Source organism: Cricetulus griseus, chromosome 7, assembly GCF_003668045.3.
Source record: "Cricetulus griseus strain 17A/GY chromosome 7, alternate assembly CriGri-PICRH-1.0, whole genome shotgun sequence".
Taxonomy (NCBI): Eukaryota; Metazoa; Chordata; class Mammalia; order Rodentia; family Cricetidae; genus Cricetulus; species Cricetulus griseus.
Genome location: NC_048600.1, coordinates 95,427,675 through 95,445,696, shown reverse-complemented (window position 1 = coordinate 95,445,696; position 18,022 = coordinate 95,427,675). Strand labels below are relative to the sequence as shown.

Here is an 18,022-nt window from a genome sequence, read left to right as displayed (position 1 = left end):
AAGAATTCCTAGTGTCACTACAATCATCTGTAAAGTGTACACCCTGTTTTCAGTGTTTCATTCCACAAGAAGGAGTGAGGAAGAGGTACCATGAGGGTTAGGAGCAATGGAAGGAATGTTTGCATCCTGTGTTCTTTTACACAGCTCTTCAGATACACAAACACTTCCAGCCTTCCACTGGTCTTTGTGCCTTATGTGAGACTCCAGGTTATTTCAAGGACTTGCCTGAGTATTTGTGAAAATGTGTAGGCATCATCATTCTACCCGCTAAGACTCATTCCATCTACTTAGCAGAGAAGAGGAAACTTGTATCAAACAGGCCCACAGTTTCTATGAATGAATAAGGGAAAGGTTGGGGTTTTATGGCACAGTCCAGAATAGATCTGTGGGTGAGGTTCCTTATTTTACACTTGGTTATTCTGGAACTCAGCTTCCTCTGCCTACTGTGTCTGATGTGGCTTTGGACCCTTTCTGGAGTTCTCTATGTCCATCATAAATGAGGGATGGACTGGGATGTGGAGACACACCTGCTCTGAACTATTGCTTCTCTGATGGCCAGGGATCTTCCACCACCATCTCCTTGGTAAGAACTTGTCTGTGGCCCTCTGCAGGGACCTGCAGAATGTGCTTTACCTCAGTGTCCTGGAGGAGAAGGCAACTGGGGGAAAGTGGACCACAAAAGTCATGCTCTGAGATAAGGACAAATAATCATCCTTCATTTTACCTTGTTCATATGGGGCTACAAATGCACCCCTAATATAGTCATCCTTGATAATCCCCATGAAGATGATTTGGGGCCCTCTTCTCTTGAATAGTTCTCACCCTCAGGAGGCTATGTGTGTGGAGACTCACTCTGACTATGTGTGAGACTGTCAGAGAGAAGTGAAATCCACAAAGCAACTGCCCACTCATATTCTAGAGTTTCCAGGTGGGTGGCATTTTTATTGAGCCATTGTAGGGTATAAAGGGACAGTGAAAGAACACCCTGGCCCTAAGACAAGAGCCAAGGAAACACACTCTGCCTCTAACCAACTCAGGAATTAAAATCTAATCAATCCCCAAGCACAAAATCCAACCAATCTCTGAGCTTGTACCAGTCTCAGGAATTGAGATCCTACCAATCCCCACCCTGAAAATCTCCACCCTGGAAAGCTCTGCCCCTAAGAAGCCTTATAGGAGCCCTGCACCTGTTCAGTTTGGGGTTACCCCTTTTCCATCCTGGTAGAGACAGAGACAGCCACTCTCCAGGATCCCTCCCTCTCAATTAATTTCTTGAGCGAGGTTTGTTGTAATGACTTTCTTTTCCTGGGGCAGAACAGAGCAGAGCAGAGACATAACTTTTGCTGGAACAGAACAGAGTTGTAATGGCTCTTGCCAGAACTGAGTTGAGCCAGAGCAAAGAACTAGAGAAACTTCCCCTCGCTGGAGCCAAATTGTTACACTCCAGGGAAGCTGAGCAGAGCTGTAACATTTCTTTGGAGCAGAGCTGTAACAACCTCGCTGGGGAAACCCTCTCCTGCAGGAGCAAAGTTGTTACACTTGTATTAGGGAGGCCTTTTCCAGGAGCAAGGACTGTAACACTTTTCTGGGGAAACCACCCCTCCCCAATAGAACTGTAACACTTCTGTTAAGATACCTTTCCCTTCAGAGCTGTAACACAGTCATGACTTCTCCAGTCACAGTTTAAACCTCACAGTCCTGCACCTCAAAAAATGAAGGGCCAGGAGATAAGCACTTGGAAGAACCTCTTACATTACTTGCCACACAGTAGGTCCAATACCCGCCACACAGTAGGTACACAGTAAATGGTAACAGACATTTAACAGGCCTGAGTTCCTCAGGTGCCAGGAGGGTTACAATGGAGCTAGTTATTTCAGAGAGACACTGTGGTCACTGGCAGCAACCTTTGGTTACTGGGAGCTTGTGCGTCTCTGGACGCACCTCAGAGCTCCCAAGTCAGAATCCATTTTGGTAAACTCCACAGGGGATTCCACCATCTGCTGTGCTTGACAGAGGCTGTCTCTGAAGCTCTCTAGCCCTCTCCTCTGGGCTGACACAAAAGGCAGAATGGGGGGGGGCAGGGGCAGGGCTGGCACTGTGGACAGGGCAGAGAACAGGAAACAGTTACATTGATAGTGCCATTTCTCATCAAAGGCTTCTTTTTCTGTCTTTGTCATTCTAAATAAAGTGTTTGCCCTGCTCTGCTCTCTCACTTAGTTGATCCACACACTGCTGAGGCCATCCTTCTACATTCCTTAGGAAACAAACTCTTTCTGTTTCTGTCTCTATGTCTCTTTCTCTCTGTGTGTATGTGTGTGAGCTCCAGTGCATGGGTACACATGTGTGTGGAGGTGGCATTCCTCAAGAACCTCCCACCTTGTGTTTCAAAATATGGTCTCTCATTGGCCTAAAGCTTATCATGTAGGTTAGACTGGCCACCCAGCCTCAGTGATCAACCCATCTCCTCCCACCCAGCGCTGGGCTTACAACTGTATGCCACCACAACTAGCATTTTAAAATGTGGGTTCTGGGGATCCAGTGCAGGTCCTACTGCTCACAAGGCATGCACTTTACTGACTGAGCATCTGTCCGGCCCATCCTTCAAAGCTGCAGGATGATCAGGGACAGACACAGGTCTCTAATAATTGGATGTGGATAGATAGAGTGATGTGCTTTTAGGACCTAATTGGCCACTCCAGGAGATCAAAGGAGGATTGCAACACTTTCTAGTTATTATGGGGAGGGGGGTGCAGGTTGTCATGGTGACAGGAGAACTGAAAACAGAATGAACAGGATGTTGCAATAGTGTTTTTTAAAAAGTTCATAGTCGATATTCTTTGGATTGTATGTGAGGAAGTCATATCCTGTCTCTGCGGGGTTGGGAAACAGCATCAGATTAACCACAGTGATGGTGAGAAATGCATAAGACGGCCCCCTCCCACCCAGCTCTTTACCTCTCTATCTTGCTATCCAAACCTGGGTAACAAAACCATATTTTTGAACAAAATTGCCCCTTGCTCTTTGCCTGATACTTTAAAGACATTTGTTTACTTACCCCATACAGTACCATATTTCCTCAGTGCATACAATGCAGTAGAAACTGGGCCAGCTTCCAGGGTTACAGTGAGGAAGAAAGCAGACATAGACTCTTCTCCCTCCCGAGCACTTACACAGTGGGTTTGGTGGAGTTTTATTGAGCATTTACTGCATGTGTGTCCCAGTGCTGGGCACAGCACCTGACAAAGCACCCTCCTAGCACTCCTCTGAGCTTGGGGCTTTTATCAGCCTTTGTCAAGACTTGGGTAGCTGAGATGCCTAAAGCTCAAATGCTTAACTTGCCCAGGATCAGGCACCAGCTGTTGGGTCAGGAAAAACATGCACCCTGGGCTCCTCCTGAGCTTAGTCCATTTCTGCAGTGACTGTGGAGCCTAACCTTGAAGACTTAATGGGGTATGGAGGCAGGGGAAATAAGACTTGAGGAAGCCTAGGAAAGGAGATGAAGGAGAGAGACAGCCAGGGAACCATTTTGTGATAAGGAACATGGAGGGGAAAGCTGCCTCAGGGAAGGACAAGCCTACCTAGTTTGGCTGTAACAGAGGCTGTGGGAAAAGTGAGAGCAGAATGAGGCTGGAAAGGTGAGCTGCAGCCAGGTGGTGACAGCCTTGAGGGTTGTTCCATAAAGTTGGTACTTTGGGGAACAGAGAGCCATCAAAACACACCAGCATGAAGTGATCAGAGGTCTGATTAAGGAAGATCACTCACTTGGGAAGATAGAAGATCTGTTTGGTCCATTCAGCTGTGATGCCAAGAAGCATCAAAAGATTATGGAACAAGCATTAGAAAGCTGTCACCAAGGAGCCAAGACCATGATGGGGAAACCCACAGGATCAGCTGACGAGAGCTAGTGGGAGATCACTGACTCTGGTCTGACAAATGGGGAACCTGCATAAGACCAAACTAGACTCTCTTAATATAGGTGACAATGGTGCTCTGGGACAGTTATGTGAGGCCACTGGCAGTGGGTCCAAGATCTAACTCTAATGCACAAACTGACTTAGCGGAGCCCATTCTGTATGGAGAGATACCTTGCTTAGCCTAGACCCAGGAATATGGGGTGTGGGGAGGTGACTTGGTCCTGCCTCACAAGATGATGGGACAGACTTAGTAGTCTTTCTAGGGGAGGCCTTACCCACTCTGAGGAGTGGAGGGAGTTGGGGAAGTGGAAGGAGAAGAGGGTAGGGGAACTGGGATTGGAAATAAAAAATAAATTATTAAAAAAGAAAGCTGTCACCATGCCCTACCAGATAGATAGATAGATAGATAGATAGATAGATAGATAGATAGATGGATGGATGGATGGATGGATGGATGGATGGATGGATAGATAGCCATTTCCCGAGAGAGAGAGAGAGAGAGAGAGAGAGAGAGAGAGAGAGAGAGAGAGAATTCTCACCCCGGGGGGGGGGTATGCGAAAACTCTGGACTGGGTAGACTTGGAGTCCTGCATTCTTCATTAGCCTCCCAGTAACACTGATGCCACTTCTCTAGGGACCATCATGTGTACTGAGATGCAGAGAATGATGGCAGCCTGCAGGGAGGCTCCACTCCACCCAGCAGCTTGGCTGCACCTTCTGTATAACAAGTCCCAACAACCAGTAGGAGATTAGGACAACTTTCCTTGTTTTACTGATAATGAAGTAACATTTCCGAGCTTTGAGTAAATGTGTTCAAAGCTGCAGGGACAGGCTAACTCCATCTCTGCATCCTTCACACCCTGCCGAACAAACAATGTGCAGCCGGAGTCTAAGAACTTCTCATTAAACTCCAGGCCATTTCAGCAGAAAGCCTGTCTCTATGTATTAACCACAAGAGAGCTCAGATCATTAGTCATAGCTGAAAAGGAAGGGAAAGGCAGTTTTCTCTTTTTATCTTGTGATCAAGAAGGGCGCCTTTAAGGAAGAGGTTTGCATGACTGGGTGAAGATGGGAATCCTCCAAGGTCAGCAAAGCCAGCTCTTAAATGACAGCATTTGATTGGTCTTAGTGCAGAGGGGCTGAGGAGGAAGTGGGGTCTTCTGCCGGTGGTGCTGCCATGGGTACTGCAGAGAACACACTCATGCTGTGTGACAAGGCAGGGCAGGCAGCCCAGGAATGTGTTCTTTCCCCTCGGGAGAGGGGATGGATGTAGGGATCCAGGACATTTCGTAATCTGCTGTTGCAACACCCATGCTGGGGTTTCCCATTTCCTCCAGCCAGATCTGGAAAGCAAGAGCAGAGGCTGATGGGTGGCAATGTTAGGCTTCAGACTGGGCAGTCCCTTTTTAGCACTAAGACATACTGACTGAGAGCAATGTTTGCCCTTAGGCCACCAGTCTGTCAGTATGTGTGCTGACCAGTGGCTGTGCTTAGCATTTGAATCTCAGAGTCCACTGGCTGCGGTGGCAGCGGAGGTGTGATATATCAATGGCCAGCCTCCATATCACCTGATATCTCTTCCTTAAAAAAATATTACTTTTGAAAATGAAAATATAATTGCATAATTTCCCCCTTCTTTTTCTTCCCTCCAACCCTTCCCATGTACCCACCCTTACTAAAATTCATACCCTCTTTTTCTTTGATTTCTTATTGTTACCTGTGTATTTATAAATGTGTAAATACAAGCCACTGAGTCTGTTTAGAGTCCACTGTATATATATGATTTGGGGGTTGACTACTTGGTGTTGGATAACCGATTAGGGCACTCATCCCTGGGGAAGACTAATCTCTCTCTTAGCAGGCATTAAATACCTGTAGTTCTTTGTCTAGGAGTGGGGCCTCATGAGTTTTCCTCTTTCTATATTAGTGTATCTGTTGATATTGTTATTGTTTGGGTTTTGTTTGGACCGACTGACTTCTGAGTTGGAGAGTGAGAGTAAAATTTGTTTTTTATACATTATTCTAGGTGGTTCTTATAGACTTCAAAGCTTAGAAATTAGCTACTCATAGACTCCATGAACAAAGAGAGAGACCAGAGAAAGAAGATATACTCTGGAGTCAGATAAATCCCCCAGACTTGGCCCCCACCCTTGTAGCTTATTACCCATGTGATTGTGTGCCAATCTCTTGACCTCACAGATTCATATCTTTAAAATTGGTTTATGGTGCTTTACCTAGACTGTTGGGTGAGAGTCACAAAAAGAGGAAGTGTCCAAATGCCTGCTGCACATCAACTGCCTAAGGTTTGTTTTGTGGGTTTAGATTCAGAGTATCGATTCTGGCGCTCTTGTTTATCTCACTCTTTTCCTTTTATAATTTTTGGTGTGTGTTTGTGTGCATGTGGTGTTTGTGCTTGCTAGTGTGGATGTTTGTACATGAGTGTGGATGCACACATGTGTGAATGTGGAGGTCAGAGGTCAAAACTGTGTATTTTTCCCCAATTCCTTTCCAGCATTATTTTTTGAGACAGAATCCCTCATGGAACATAAGGCTCATAGATTTGGTTAGACTGATGGCCAGTGAACTTAGGGCATTTGCCTGTCCACTCAACCACAGAACTGGGCTTACAGACATGTGCCACCAAAGCCTGGCTTCTTTTCTACAGGGATTCTGGGGATCTAACCTCAGGTCCCCACGCTTGTATGGCAGGCATTTTACCCAGTAATCTATCTCCTTAGCCTTGATCTTGTTTCTTATTAAGTGCTCTAGGGGAATTAAGTTGCCTGGGACATTTGCATTGAAGAGGTAGAAGGGAGTGAGGAGCCTGGGCTACTCAGATGATGCTAACAATAATATTTTTAACAGGGATGAGGGAGAGTTGAACTCATATTCTACACATTCAGTTGTTCACATGAGGCTTAAGATGGCCTAACAATGTGGAATAATGAGTTGTAAAATGAAGAGAAGTCTGAGTTGAATCATGAAACGTGTAAGTTCTAGCATGAGAGGCTTAGGATCTCACTTGCAGTTTGGAAACTCTCACACATTGTGAGCAGAGAGGAGAGGAGAGTGTCTCATAGTTCAAGGAGAGGACATAGGATGGAAAAGGGAGTCAAGACCACAGAATTGAGTACAGGAAGTGGAAAGAGGCAGCGCATTGCTGTGTGTGATGATTTCAAATCACAGACTAAGGAAGTGAGACAAAGGAGAAGAACACTGGGCAGAAGCGTGCCACATAAGATTTGGTTCCTTATATGGAAGATCTTCCGTGACAGCTACTATGATGCTGAGCTCCTCCAATGGCAATGTTGGGTACCAATTTAAAGCCCATTTCCCAATAACCTCCCAACCTGTCATTCTTTTCTCCAATTCCAAGTGTGTGGGGTGTGTAAATGGGGGTGTTTAGTGTGGTATTTTAGTATGGTAGGATTAATGATGTTTTTGTTTTTTTTTTTTCTTTTCATGTGTGTGTGTGTGTGTGTGTGTGTGTGTGTGTGTGTGTGTGTGTGTATGTATGTATGTATGTGTGTGTGTGTGTGTTTTCTAGGCTCCACATATGTGAAAAAAACATTTGTCTGAGCTGGTTTATTTCATTTAAATGATGCTCTCTAATTCCACCCATTTTCCTGCAAATGCTATAATATTGCGACTTTTTGTGGCTGAAACTCCATTGTGTGCAGAGCACATTTTCTTTATCTATTCCTCTCTTGAGGGCATCTGCGCTGACTCATCCCTTACTTATTGTCAACAACGGACATGCAGTGTCCTTAGGCTTCTGCTTATCACTATGTAGGAGATTTTATCCAGGCCAAAAAGAAAAGGCACCAGATGTCTAGATTGAAAAGAAGTGAGATGCATTTGTAGATGACAAGATTTTATATAAAGAAAATCCTAGAAGCTGAATGTGTTGGCTCCCACACATAATCCCCAAACTTGAGAGGCTGAGGCAGGAGGATTACCAGGAATTTGAGGCCAGCCTGAGACACACTGTGAAATGCTATTTAAACAATAACAAAAATCTTAAGGAGTCTCCATAAAACTTCCAGCAGAACTAATGACTCAACTTAGTGAGGCTATAGGATCTATGAGCTTTACAAGTAAAGAATCAGTTATATTTCTATACATTGGCAATTTAAAGTGATGATAAGAACCAATTTTGTTTGTGACAGCACCCCAAAATCCTGCACAGAAAACTGAGTCGATGCAGCAAAGGCTATAAAACACTAAAAGAAGCTGAGAGCAAAAACTGCCCCTTGCAAAGGAATGCAAGCTATAGATGAAACCCAGAAAGGTTGGAGCCTGGAGAGTCCTTAAGCTGGCTGGGGATTTCTAAGGCCCAGAGAAAGGGAGAATCACCTGCAATGCTGTGGGGTTTCTCAGTCATTCTGGATTAATAGTGCTGATGGCTGCCTGACTTTGTATTATGAAGATGCTGAAGTCTGCCTTGCACAGTAACGTGACTGAGCTATCTTTCCATTTTCTAAGTTTTGCAATTGCAGATGCAGATCTGCAACTATTGCTCGGCACACCCATGACACACCATATCTGTTGGTTTTCTTTCTTTCCTTCCTTCCCTTATCTGTTCCTTAAAGGGTTGTTTTGGCCTCCTTGTCTCTAAGAGTCTCTGCCAGGGACATCATCATGGTGGACTCAGAAGTCAAGTGGGACATCTCATGTCAACTCTGATTTTCAGGAGCTTGATGGACTCAGACCCAGGCTCACCTCCATGGTGTGGGATGAAGCCTAAGACATGAGCTGGAAGTCATTTCATCCATATGGGGTCTTCTTCCATTCTTTGTTAATGAATGTGAGGACACTGGACCAAAAGAAATGGTGTGTGATTGGCAGTTCCTCTAGTAAGCCTCCCTGGACATACATTCTCATCTGTTTATTTCTTTCTTTCATCCTGCATCCAGAGAAGGTCTGATGACTTAACCAGACCAAACCAGACCTAGATGCACAAGCCTGCCTGACTTGAGCATCCTTAGATAATGTCCCTACATGTATTTCCTCTGCCTTCCTGTCTGTTTTTCCTAGCTTCCCCATATCCAGGTACAGAAGTGCTGTGGCCACAACCTGGAGGATGCAGCGGGAGGTGGGGAGTGAGGTCTGTGTGGTTGGAAATGAACGCGAAGTGTCTCAAAAGGAGAAAAGCCACAGCTGCACGCAGACCTGCCTGTACTCTACGGCCCACTGGATGCAACGCCAGCTGGGATTGCAAGGACCCCCATGGCCTAGCAATTTCAGATCTCAAGACATCAAGAGGAAGGGATAAAGCTAGGAAGAAAAACATTCTTTTCTGGACTTAATAAAATGGAAGTGTGCCCAGAAATTCCATTCACTGTAGAAGAATTTTCAGTTTCTATTAGCAGGGACAGGACAAAGATGGGCCTACAGGAAGACGAGAGTGAAGAGGGGTGAAGGAGGGGTACAGCTCTAAGGATAAATCTTGGAGATGGGGTCTGCAGCAGGACCCCAGAGTGGAAGCTGGTATTCACTGTCTCGTTGGCTCTCTCCTTGCATGGGGTCTCTCCTATGCCAAGTGACATGGCCAAACCTCAGGCTAGCTGTGTGCATGCTGAAGACCTGGGGTGTAGAAGTGGCCATCGGTGCAAAAGGAAGCTCACAGCAGCAATTCAGATGGAGAAGTGGGGAGGAGACCAGGAGAATAGAACCCTGGGAATCCTAGGGTGTTCCAGTGAGGCAGATGGACTACCCTGTGGGTATGGGGTTGGGGCAAGAGTTATGGGAGTTGGTAATAGACAGGGCATCCCAATGGCTAGAGGCTGTGGACTCCCAGGCCTTGGTGGATACTGGGTCATTCTGAAAAACAATAAGAGGCCACGTGGTGATGATTTTAGTGAATGAAGGAAGTGGTGAGGGATTGTGCCAGGTACTCAGGGCCAAAAGCTAAGCTTGGGGAGGTTGGTTGAGGTTGGGGATTAGGGGTGTCCTAGTCTCAGTGAGGCACTAAGTTCAGAATTGTGGCACTGGGGATCAGGGATCATTGAGGGGATTAATGGCAGGCTCTAACTTGTCCATTTAAAAAAACAAAACAAAACATCATTCTCAGTGGTAGATGTGGGAGAGAATTGAGTCCTGAGTCTAGATTTGTGATCAAGACTGGGAAGATGGAAGCCAGTAATAGAAGGGCTCGGTGCCAAGAGAGATGCTACAAAATGCTTGAGAGGTCGGAGGTCATGTTCAGTGGTGTGGAGAGCAAGGGCTGGGGCTGGGGCTGGCCTGGAATGACCTGGGGGGTGGCTATGAGCTCCCACCCTGCCTTCATTGCCCACTTCCTGCAGAACTTCTTCTCTCTGTTAGTCTGTCTGTCAGGTGTCAGCCTGGGGCAGGGCTGGGCCGCCTGCAGGGACATGCAAGGTTGGCATGAGCCCTTAGAGACCGAGTCCTTGGGACATGGGCTACTGATGCCTGAGATTGGAGGTTGGCCAGACTGCAGTACAAGCCAACAGCAGGAAGGCCACAGCCAGTCTTCCCCGGGTGCTAATCTATCTTGTCTTCCTTTCTCCAGTCACACCCTCACCTGCTAAGGAGGGGAAGTGGGAGGAGTCCTCCCCTTACATACTTACACTCCCAGGGCTGGAGTCCTCCATATCCACCAGCTCCAGCTGAGTGACTGAAAGGTCTCAGTAGAAAGAGAGAAGTGACCTGGGCAGGTTTCTTGCCCCAACAGGGGAACTGGTGACATCCAGATACCAAGGCTCTGAGTGAGCACAGGAAACTGAGTGCTGCCTCTTCAGTGGGACTGGAGAGAAATGAGCATTGGAGCAGCCACCTCTTGTTACTGCAGCACTAGCTAGCCTATCCTGATGATACCAAGATACCAAGGAGACACTGTGTGTCCCCTCATCATGCTGTAACTAAGGAGTCCCACTAGGCCGTGATCCCTTTCCCCTCCAGATGCTATCTCAGCGCATGGACCAGGGCCACAGCTCCTGGGTTTCTTGAAGATGGCCTCTGTGAGCTCTGACAGCTGTGCAAACCTGTCAGAGTCTGGGAGCCTCACTTAGGCAAGGCTGAGATCTTGATCATATATGATGCTGTCACCTCTTCCCGCTCTTCAGCCTTCATTTATTTGCATGTGTGTGCACATATGCAGAGGGGTAGACACACATGTGTGCCAACCCTAGCTCACCCCTGGGTGTCATTTCTCAGGAGCTGTCTATCTTGTTTTTGAGACAGGGTCTGTCATTGAGTCGGAACTAAGTAAGCTAGGCTGTCTTACCAGCAAGCCCCAGGGATCTACCTGTCTCTGCCTCCCTAGTACTGTGATTAAAAGCCTGCAGGTTTTTATATGGCTTCTTGGGATCACATTCTAGTCTTCATGTTTGCATGGCAAGCAGTTTACTGACTGAGTCATCTACCAGACCATGAAACTTTCCATTCTAAGCGCTCTTTTCTCAGAGTCCACTGAGAGTCTTATCTTCCGGGAGTACAGAACCGTGTGTGTGTGTGTGTGTGTGTGTGTGTGTGTGTGTGTGTGACAATTTTCCCTCAATTCTCATGAGCTACAGCGTAGCTTTGCCCCTGGTTCCAATTCCAGGTCTCTCTCACAGGACCTCATTATTCTCTGCCCTCAGCTTCCTTCTGCAGTGGTTCCAACACGCCCAGCAGCATGGGCTGCCTCCATGGGGGGTGCCTGGCCCTCCCCAACCTCCCAGCCACTAACAAGCCATTGCTACTGCTGCCTGAGACAGGGCAGGATCCTGCTTGTTTTCAGGGAAATACCTGTGGAGCCTAGCTTGGCCTGGGGGTTGTGAACCACTCCTTTCCCAGGCAGTTGAGAGAGCTAGGTCTGCAGTCCACACCCCCAGCTACACAGAGAGCTGGAAGGGAGGACTTCCTGTCCTACCTACCTTCCCTCTGAGCCTTTGCAGGCACACCCCCCACCCCAATCTCTCTTTTCCAGGTGACAGGTGAAAAGGGACATTGGCAATGCTGGTGGATTCCTCTGAGGTTTCCTGCCTCCAAGATAACTATCACCTCTAAGGCCACAGCCATCGAGAGTCCAATCCTGTCATCTTTGAATCTGAAAGTCAGCTATGGCTCTCAGCTCTCCACACTGCTCCAGTTCTGGGAATGTTTGTCCACTATTTGGTTAGAGAGACACTGGGTTCTTGGCGCCCTCCCCGCATGTTCTCACTAATCCCAGCCAGGCTAGGCTTTGCTATGTCCATGACACAAAGGTAGTGTAGTGGTTTCCAGGAAGCTTTGCCCCTAAGGCAGTCTACCTCCCAGCTCTGTTGGTCTGAGTCCAGGGAACCTTAGGAAGCTTAACCTTACATCATCTATAAATATCTGTCACTCCAACAGATCAGCCTGGGACTGGTGATCCTTGCACAGACCTGCTGGAGATGAGGGAGGAGATGCTGTCACGCAGGCCACTTGTGCAGTGTTTCCTATACAAGGTGCCTTGCTTGTGCCCCAGGGCCTTCCTCCCCACCCTCACAGGCATCATCCACCATCCTCCTCCATATGCAAGCATCATCAGTTTCCCAGAGATCACTTCCATCTTCTCTCAGTTGCCTCCCCTCTTCATGTGGCTTGGAGCCACCAGGAGCCACCTGCTTATAATATCAGTGGGGCCCAAGAATCTCATAATATGCTCCAATGCAGTTTATCTGTGTCTCTCCTGCCCACTAGGTCCCCACAGCTGCTTATGAAATAATCACTCAGAGGCTAATATTAAGTGTATTGTTTATTATTAATTTGTTTGGCCAGTGTCTCAGGCTTATCACTGGCTATATCTCTCTTATAAATTAACCTGTTTTTAACAATCTGTGTATCACCACATGGCCATGGCTTACTGGTAATGTTCTGGTATCTTACCCCTTGGGCAGATACATGGCATCTCCCTGATTCACACTTCTTTCTTTCTCTGTCTCTGTGTAGATTTTCCACTAACTATACTCTGATTGGCCAATGGCCAAATCAGCTTTATTTATCAACCAATAAAAGCAATACATATTTACAACATACAGAAGGACATCCCATATCACTCCAACTCACCTCGGCTGGGCAACTTCCAATCACCTCTCCAGGACCTTATCCTGGTAACTTCCGTATTCTCACACAAGCACCCCACTCATGCCAAGGCTGCATGCTGGTCTCTTACTCCATGCTTCAAACCTTACTCACTCCCAAGGCACTGGGGCAGTCCCTCCCCCACACTTCAGGAAGGCCTCAATGACCGGGTAGAAATTCTGTGCCAGTCATGCATTGCTTAGTCACACGAGGTCATGTCCATGATTTTCTTTTTACATGTTTACCCACCCACCCCCACATAGATGGCAGGCACGTGCTTCTGTAATGAGAGTCTGTCATTTAGTAGATACTCAATAAAGACTGCCTGGCTAGACAGGTGGATAGTTATGGGTCTTAGATGGATTGGGAATATCTGATGGTTGTTACAGAGTACCCTCAGACTCCTAGCATTCTGGAGAGACAAGGAGGCTGGTGTGGGGCTGGCAGAGCCTGGATGACATTCCTTCTACAGTGCCAAGCTTCTACCTTCTCACAAACTCAATGTGCTCCCTGTTATTCTTTTGTTTAAAAGGAAGAGAAATGCTGAGACATGAGACATAAGATTATAAGTTTATTATAAGGCCCGGCAGAATAGGGAGACTAAGAAGAGGATCAGGGGTAAATGGCTGACCGCCATGGCAGGTAGCCATAGAGAGACAGAGCAAGCGCATAGGTGGGAGACAGAGTAGAGAGAAAGGAAGCTGAGAGGAAACAGAGCGGGGAAACAGAGAGAGGAAACAAGAGAGCATAAATGGGCAGGGACCTGTCTTTTAAAGGGTCCTCTGTATCTGCGTGCAGACTTAGTTCCCATGGAACCTTGGACTGACCAGGGTATTGCCTGTTCCACCAGGTAACAGGGGCAGGCCAGGATAATGCCTGAACCTTTTACTCCCCACAGCGGTTCTCAGGTTAAGTGACAAAATTGGAAGCCAGACCCTGATTCCAGCAGTGGCTCCAGCTTTGCCAAAGGTGGGACCTTTGTGGGTCCGTTAACTTCCCAGCACCTAGTTTCACAATCTGCCTTTAAGTCACTTTAACTATCTTCTGCCTCATCCAGTCGTGAAGAATTAATAAGGAAAAGGCAGGTGAAGTAGAAACTGTTTCCATTCACACTTCTCCCCACCTCTGCCCTCACTCCACGTGGGGCGTTTTGGACTTTGGGTTCGGGCAGCATCATAGCAGAAAGGCTGGGTTTACGCCATGTCTCTACCGCTCAGTGATGGGGAGCACAGCCTCCTTTGAGTCTGCTTGTTTAACTTTATGAGACGTCATGCCTGTGGTGTGGGGGTAAGAGGGAATGAGGTATGGCTTATTAAATCTGGAGAACAGTGCTTGTTGTGTATGTTTGGGATTGGAGGACACTTTGATATATTCTCATTCTCTTTCATTTAAACCCTCCTTTTCTTCCAGGTAGGGTGCCCGGACTGATGCAGCCACAACTGGAGGAAATAGACACTGCAAGGATTCAGTGTAGTGTCTGGAGCTGAGGTTGGTGGAGGATTGCTGCCCTCTGCTGGAATGAATAGGCATGACATCTTTGCCTGCTCTCTGGTGCCACCTGATGGTAGAAGAGATTAGTGACAAAGAGCGGCTCAGCAGAGCCTGATCTCGGAGGGGCGTGGGGGGGAGGGAGAGTGCACACTTTATTACACACAGTACTGCAACGACTCTTCTTTTACATGGTTCTTTGAATATTTGATTATTTCCCTAGTAATAAATCATAGAAGTGCAATTGTCTACCTTACTGGTAAAGCTATTTTATAGCTCTCTCTCTGTCTGTGTATCTCTGTCTCTCTGTCTCTCTGTCTGTCTCTCTGTCTCTGTCTCTGTCTCTCTCTCTGTCTCTGTGAGAGAGAGAGAGAGAGAGAGAGAGAGAGAGAGAGAGAGAGAGAGAGAGAGAGAGAGAGAGGGGTCTCAGAAAGAAAGTACCAGTTAGGAGCTGCATCTTCTCACTTCATCTTCATCAGTGCTGAATGATGTCTTGGTTTCATTTTCACTGCTTGATAAAAGATCCCGACCAAAAGGCAAGAGAGATGGGGTTTACTGGCTTATGATTCCAGGTCACAGTACATAATTGCAGAGAAATCAAGGCAAGCACTTAAGCAGAGAGAGCTGAGTGTACCTGTGATGTCTGCTTGCTAGGTTGTTCTCACGCTGCTAGTGCTCTTCATCCTTAGGCAGTTCAGGGCTCAGCCCACAGAATGGTGCCACCCACAACAGGCAGGGTGCTACATCAATTAACAATGAAAACAATCCCCCACAGACATGCCCATTGGCTAGTGTGATCTAGAAAATTCTTCAACTGAGACTTTCCCAAGGTGATTCTTGGTTGTGTGAAGCTGACAGTTAAAACACAACACAGATGGTGTGTTTATGGGATATTGTCGAATATAGCCATACAGGCTTCCTGTTCCTCGTCATATAATGTTCCACGGTGTGTATGTATTCCATGCTTTCCTTCCTTGTGCTACCATTGGTCTGTGTTTGCATTATTTCCAAGTTCGGAGCTGTTATAAATAACACTGCCACGAATGTTTTTGTACCAATTGAGAACACGTTTGTGCTAGTCATGAGTGAACAAATGTTAGCAGTTGTCTGGTCTGCTCCTAGAAGTGGGATTGCTTCACTGTGGTGTATGTAAAAGTAATCTTCTAGTAGCTAGTGCTGAACAGTTTTCCAGAGCAGTTGTGTCAATTTACAATCCCTCCAGCAGTACAAGCAGTAGAAGCTATGCCCTTGCCAACACTTACTTAGCCATACCTGTATGGGTAAAGCTTGGATTTCCTTTTCCATGTTTTGTGAGGCTGGGGATATTTTTGTAGTTTTATTGATCATTTGTGTGTCCCATATTGTTAGGGTATCTTACTTTTGAACCACCTGATTTGGAAGGAGTCTTTCCATGTTTGAGATTTGCGTCCACACATCCATCAATTGCTCATCACTTTTTGTCTTTCTTTGTACTCTTTCGTGGACTTGATGGCATCCCTGAGATTGTGGCATCTTCTTTTTTATTTAGAGAATACTTTATTAGTTTTTGTAATCAAAACCTTGTAGATAAAACCTTACATATTTAATACAGTGTGTTACCCCTGTACATTTAAATGGGAAAAAATTAAGTTCAACATTTCTAGACCAATATGGCAGTTAATTTCTGTACAATGCCAACTCAACACGGGAAACTGGGATACTTTTTTCCAAAGTTGACAGCACAGCTTCTAATGCATGGGTTTTTCTCTCATGAGTCACTTTTTATAACCTGATCAAGAACTCTCTGTCTCCTCTGCAAACTTATTTTCTTAGACAACACTCAGAATTTTAATCTTCCCATTTTTTTGTGTTTATCTATAGTTGGCTTTTGTACATTATGTGTAGTAGAAAGACAACATGTGTTTTTACCAATATGGATGCACAACTGACCCAGAACGAATTATTGATGTGACTGGATTCCCTCCAGTTGCATTGTCAAGCCATGCCACACAAAGGAATGCTATACAGTGGTGAGGTGAGCACAGATGACTAAAAACTGTATCCAGAAATATGGATGCTGCTCGCTAGCATGATGATACATAGAAGGAGGCATTGCAAATATGGTGGTAGGTGATTTCTTGGGTCATGAAGGGGACATGCTTGCACGTCGAGGACTGTGGGTGGACTCTCTGTCCCATTGCTCATTTGCCTCTTGCACAGATAAACGATATCTTAGTCACTACAACTTTGATCCAGACCTCTGCACCTGGCAGTCTTAGGCCCTCAGCTTGGCTCAGTGCTTCTGGACTTCCCTCTAAGTTTTAGCTTTGGATAATTAACTATTACACCAGTCCCTGCTGTGGTCTGACTGAGATGGCTCTTGTCTGGTTTTGGTCTTCCAAATTAATTTTGTTCTGTCAAGATTAAAACATATCCCCTTGGAGTTTTGGCTAGGATTTTATTAATCCCATAATTTCATTCGTGGCATGTTGAATCCTTTCTATTATTATTTTTATTTCATGGCTGTGAATATTGATTTCCCTGCCAGACTTTCAGAGAAGTTCCATGTCACCACAACCTTTCATTTTCTACATTGTTCTCTGGGTTTCCGAGGCAGATAGTACTGAATAAGTCTTTCTTAAATATATCTCAAACTCTTGACAGACAGCTTTGTAATTTTTTTCCTCCTCAGCTGTTCTGTGCTCACCTCTACTCGGTGGAACTCCTGACAGAGTGTAATCTTATACAGGCATGGGCCCACACTTCCTGTTGCCTCACCTGGCAAGGGCTTGGTTCTCTTCCTGTTTCCAGGGAATCTTTCTGTCCAGATAAAGCAACAAATGCAAACCCAACAGCATCAGATGCTTTTCCCATCACTGTGACAAAAGCAACTTAAGTGTGGAGGGTCTACTTTGGCTCACAGTTCAAGGGCATCATGGAGGGACAGCGGGGGGGGGGGTGATTTGATTTTGAGGGCCCTGCCTCCTAAGTTGCTCCTAGAAGGAGTAGGCTGCTGGTTAAAACCAAGCTCAGCTGTCTCTCGTTCATGTGTGTGTGCCCTTCTGTGACCCAGTATGGAGGCCCTCACCAGGCTTCACATCAGCCACAACATCAAGCCAAATTTCTATTGTTTATAAACTATGTGGCCTGTGATGCTCTTTTGTAGCAACAGAAAATGGACTGAGAGCACCAAGGGGGAAGCTGGTCCTACTTAGATGCTGTAAGAGCCTGGGCAGAGAGCACTGGAAACAGACATGGAAATTTGAAGCTATCTTAGAGGTGATGAGCTGCATTGATGGGTATTCATCAGTGGAAGGAATCTTGAGTTTCTGGGTGTAGGTCATGAGATGTCACCAGCCAAACCCCCAACCACCCCCCCCCATCCCTGGACTGAAAAGATCAACTATTCCGAGAGCATCCCAGGAGCAAGCTTTGTTTGGCAGCTGGCAGGGAAAGCACCACACAACACCACTTCCTTTTCTTCTACGGTTTAGCTGCGGATGCTCACATGGGGTTTCGGTTTCATTTTGCAGGAGTTTCTTCTGTTCCCTGTCCATCTGTGTATTTACCACCACTCCTCTGGGATGTAATTTCAG

The 18,022-nt window shown here is 46.4% G+C and overlaps 1 long non-coding RNA gene across 7 annotated transcripts in view; it reads left to right on the top strand.

Annotated features, from left to right (window-relative positions):
- LOC103159566 overlaps window positions 1-18,022 on the top strand; it is a 50,568-nt gene that overhangs the window by 21,079 nt on the left and 11,467 nt on the right. For 5 of the 7 annotated variants that reach the window (XR_004770771.1, XR_003487256.2, XR_003487258.2 and 2 more), the window contains one exon: window positions 14,370-14,447. This is a non-coding gene — a long non-coding RNA (uncharacterized LOC103159566). Of the gene's footprint in view, window positions 1-4,876; window positions 4,999-5,793; window positions 6,218-14,369; window positions 14,448-18,022 lie in introns of those variants that run through there. The other 2 variants (XR_003487257.2, XR_004770773.1) reach the window with 2 other exon arrangements.